At 55.8% G+C, this 5,000-nt stretch overlaps 1 pseudogene; it reads left to right on the top strand.

Annotated features, from left to right (window-relative positions):
* Window positions 1-5,000, top strand: part of LOC132204914 (large subunit ribosomal RNA) — a 10,627-nt pseudogene that overhangs the window by 2,180 nt on the left and 3,447 nt on the right.

Consider the following 5,000-nt stretch of genomic DNA (forward strand, 5'->3'; position numbering starts at 1 on the left):
CCATATCCGCAGCAGGTCTCCAAGGTCAAGAGCCTCTAGTCGATAGAATAATGTAGGTAAGGGAAGTCGGCAAATCGGATCCGTAACTTCGGGACAAGGGTTGGCTCTGAGGGTCGGGGCGTGTCGGGCTTGGTCGGGAAGTGGGTAGACAGCTAACGTGCCGGGCCTGGGCGAGGTGGGTCTGCTCCTTCGGGGGTAGGCCTGCCGAGTTCGGTCCCGTGCCTTGGCCGCCCACGGAACTTCCTTGCTGCGAGCCGGTAGGGGGCCGTGCCCTTCGCGGGGTGCGTAACTTGCCTGCCGGTCTCTTCGGCCGCCATTCAACGACCAGCTCAGAACTGGCACGGACCGGGGGAATCCGACTGTCTAATTAAAACAAAGCATTGCGATGGCCCCTGCGGGTGTTGACGCAATGTGATTTCTGCCCAGTGCCTTGAATGTCAACGTGAAGAAATTCAAGCAAGCGCAGGTAAACGGCGGGAGTAACTATGACTCTCTTACGCCCTAGGGAAAACCCGCTAGTGGATGTGGGATGTCGCGGCGAGAGCCTCGAGTACCCTGTCCGCGGGGCGTTAAAGTTCGGACTTCTAGGTAGCTGCCAAATGCTTCGTCATCAATTTAGTGACGCACAATCATTGTCCTGGGGCAATAATGAGTTGCCAGTCTCGCATTCCCCTTGTGGGTGTGCTTCTTTTCTTTTATGCCTTTTGCGAAAAGAACTGGGCCCTATAAGTTTTACCCGAACTTTGGGGTGCAGTAGGCGCCAAAAGGAAATGGTAGGATGAGGTGACCTTCGCGAGGTCCTTACCGTTAAACCTGAGAGGATTGCGGGGTAACGTAGCCTCTCGGGGAACAGACTATCTCATCTCACCTGAAGTCAGGCTTAATACGGCTTCTTGAACGAGCCATGGGTATCTCTAAGCCGGGTCCCGTGGTCATGGTCCTAGGTAACGGCCTCGGCCCCCTAGGAGCGTCAGGTCACAATAGACGTGCGTACCGATGGATAACCTGTGGCCGGTCGGATCCATCAATCGATTTAATCCAGCCTGAACGCCTCTAAGGCAGGGTTGAATCACCTCTCCTTTGCTGCCCTCTTAGGGTTAGTAAAGTGCGTCGGGGAAGCTTGGTACCTGTCGCCCACCTGCCCTGTTCTAGGATGGTGCCCCACCCAAAATGGCGACGTTAACCCCTGTCGACTGCCCTGGTCGAAAATACAGGTTCGGCCCTTGTGCCTAGGGGATGCATAAATATGAAGATGTTCAATATTATGCCTCGGACGCTGAACGCGCAGCGAAACCAACGCGCCCCCCTGGGGGCTGGGCCCGAGCGAGTCCAGCCTCCTGAGCCCCTTCGGGAGCTCGAATTTGAACGCACGCCCACGAAGGCTTCGGTGGGGGGTACCATTCCCCCCATGAGACCTTCAAAGGCTACACCCGCCCACGAATCGGAGGTTTCCTCTGGTAAGTGGGGGGAGCCGGTTACGCCGGATCCAATGCTCAACCTGCGGAGGTTACCTGGGGAACGAAGGGTCTGGAGGAAAGGGGCACCTGTGCCCTCTTCTGCTCAGCCCCTGAACTCGCATACGGTTGCGGCACCTTTTGAACGAGAGGCAGCCGGGGAGTCGGCGGGAGGTTTTCCTCCTCTTATGACACCTCAATTGTCTCACCCCTTGGTGTTGCGGCCCGTGCTTGCTCGAAAGAATGCAACTACCAACGGACCGAGGACTCCCCCCGGAGTATTGGTAGGGTCGGTTTCACCGACAGACGCGTCAGGTCAGTTGCCGAGGGTACTAGCTGCCCGAGCGACCCCTGACAAGCTGAAGTGCCGAGCGGTGGTACTGGTTGAACGACTGAACCTGGAGGCGCCGGTGTTGGGTCCCATTCCCTCCATGTCGCCTTCAGGGGAAGAACCTGCTCGTGGTATGGAGCCTCGCTCCGTACCGCTGGTAGAGCGGAGGAGAAGGTTGACTAGGGCTTCGGCCCGCTCACCTGCTCTTTCGACGGTACCTCGTCTCGCAGCTACTCTTGCCGTTGAACGTTTTGATGATGAAGAGCCGGTGGGGGGGTCAGTTCCCCCCATGGCTCCTCTCTCATCATTACCCGCTCGGGGAGAAGGAGACGCGGATCAGACTGCAAAGTCGAAGTCTTGTGGCTCTCAATCTTCTGGGTCGGAGTCAGGGTTGCTTCCGTTTGGAATGACTCTGATGGCAAGACGCGTCAACTTGCCTCACCCCTTCACTTCAGGGTTATGCCCTTTATGTGTGGGGGGACAGGTTAAGACTCTTATCAGTATTGAGGATACGTCGGATCACCTGGGTCGGATGCACGAAGGGTGGCGCTTGGGGTACGCGTGCCCGTGGTGTGATGGGAATTTTCTCAGCCTCGCCGCGGTCAAATTACACAAGCGCCGCTGCTATGCACCCGCTAGCCCTGACCCGTTAAAATGCGGCTATTGTCCTCGAGCCTTCTTGACAAAAAGTGCACGCTCAAACCACGTTGCACGAGCGCACCCTGAGGAAAGGAACGCCGAACTCTGTGCCGGAGGCACAAAGGGATTAGAACCCCTTTGGACGCCGAAGGAGATGGAGCGTCTTCTTTCTTTGGAGTTGCGACTCATAGGCATGCCGAACATCAACAAAATGTTAGCGGCAGGGCTCGGTTCTAAGACGAGCCAGCAGGTCAAGAGTAAGAGAGCTGAGGGCAAGTATCGCATGGACCGGGACAGGTGGCTGAAAGCCAGGGAAAATCCGCTGCGTGAAGCACGGACCTCCGACATCTCATCATCGGGTAGGCCAGGGGACGACGTCGCGCACCCAACGGTGGTGGTCGTGCCTCACGAACCGGAAGATGTGCGTCCGGCTGGTGACAACTCCCCAGAGGGAAGCCAGCTGGATTCGAGATCGGAAGGGAAGCCGATGGTGTCCCCTCCGAGGGACTGGATCGATTTATTTGATTCAGAGATTGATAACTGGCCGAGGCCGGAGAGTTTTACTGCTAAACAATCCGAGATCCTCGAGAAAATTAAGATCACCAAGGATGAGCGATCGCTCGATGAAGTACACGATGAGTTGGTGTCTTGTCTAAACTTGGAAGAGGGTGTTACTGAGAAACGCCCGGCACCCAAGCCACGTTTGCCAAAGAAAGCGGCTAAAGCAGGACGGCCGCGCCCTTCGGGTTCAAGGGCTAAAACCAATGTCGGAAGAAAGAGGTATAACTATGCCCGGCAGCAGAGGTTGTTTAAAGACAATCCGGGGCTTTTTGCCCGCTGCGTGCGTCTGGGTGTTGACCCCAGTAAGCCTAACGGTGAGAGCCTCGCTCGCTCGGACATTGATAAGCTTTACTTGTCTCTCTGGGGGGTTGCGTCAACTCCGTTGACTCCCAATCCACTGGAATTAGGGCCGAGTGAGGAAGATCTTGATCCTTGTGACTTTTTGCGGCCCTTCCAGGTCGGCGAAGTGCTCAAACGCGCAAAAGGGTTTAAGTTATGTACGGCACGTGGGTTGGATGGCGTAGGGCCAGCTCTATTGAGAGAGCCGTGCTGGGCTAACCTGGTGACACTTTTCTTCAACGCTTGTCTCCGAAACTGCCTTTTACCGGGTGGCTGGAGTGAGAATCGTACGACTCTCATTCCTAAAGAGGGACGAGACCCAGCTGTTGTGGAAAACAATCGGCCGATCACAATCAGCTCGATTCTAGCGAGGCTGTTTTGGGGAGTATTCGTAGATCGCCTAACCAAGGTCGTTAAGTTGACTCCCCGTCAGAAGGGATTCGTCCCGGAGGCGGGATGTTTCAACAATGTGCGACTGTTTACGGACATGGTGAAACGAATGCATGACCATACACCAGGGGGAGTCGTGGTTCAGCTCGATGTTAAAAAGGCGTTCGATACGGCGCCGCATTGGGCCCTCGGCACTGCCCTGAGAAGGAAAGGGATCCCGAGTTTCGTTGAGCAGCTGGTCATGAGCTCCTATATTGGAGCTTCCACCACTTTTCTTCATCCGCAAGGAAACCTACGGGTACGCTTGCGGAGGGGAGTGAAGCAGGGCGACCCGCTCTCTCCCTTGCTGTTCAACTTGCTTATGGAACCCCTACTTCTTAAGCTAGAATCGATGGAAGGGTTCGCTGGTGAATGGGGGTCTGTGAGCGTCTTAGCTTTTGCGGATGATCTCATTCTCCTGTCTGCTACTCCTGCACAAGCGCAAGCTATGTTGGAGGTCTCGCACCGGTACCTATCTGACTTGGGGATGTCGCTGGCGCCGGACAAAAGTTTGGCCTGGTGGATTCGCCCAACAAAGAAGAGGAGCCGAGCGAGATTATGCGATCCCAGTCTGACAGTCGGAGTTGATCGCATCCCGACCGGGCAGGTTACCACGCCTTCCCGTTATCTGGGTGCGTGGATTCTCTGGACAGGAAAAGTGGATGTGCAAACTACTTTCAGGAACATTGAGTTGTGTCTTGAGAGAGTTGAACGGCTTCATTTGAAGCCGGCGCAGAAGCTGATCTTGCTGTCAAGACACCTTATTCCTCACTTCCAGCACCAGCTGGTGATGGCGCTTCCGCCCATCTCCACGTTGGTGAGGATGGACGACAGGATTCGTCGGGTGGTACGGGGAGTTTTACACCTCCCCGCGGCTGCGGCCAGCGAAATTCTGTACGTTCCACCCAAGAACGGAGGTCTAGGGTTTCCACGATTGAGTCGTCTCATTCCTTGTGTCGGTATCAAACTTGGCGAGAAGATGCGAGGCGTCGATGACCCCCTCATCCAGAGCACGTATGGCTCTAGTACGGGAACTTTGTTGCTTTCTTCTTACGAGAGAGCTCTTGGTCTCCCGCCGCAAGCTTCCGCTAAACTCGTTCACGAGAAGCAGAACGCTCTATTACAGCGAGACTTGGATCGTTGGTCAGCGCTAGTCACGCAGGGTGCCTGTGTCCGGGTTTTCGATGGGGAGGAATTCGGTAACCGTATTTTGCGGGAGCCGGAACTTCTCCGTCCTTCCCGGTTTA

Source organism: Neocloeon triangulifer, unplaced genomic scaffold (genome assembly GCF_031216515.1).
Source record: "Neocloeon triangulifer isolate White Clay Creek 2 clone unplaced genomic scaffold, ASM3121651v1 ptg000022l, whole genome shotgun sequence".
In the NCBI taxonomy this organism is placed as follows: domain Eukaryota; kingdom Metazoa; phylum Arthropoda; class Insecta; order Ephemeroptera; family Baetidae; genus Neocloeon; species Neocloeon triangulifer.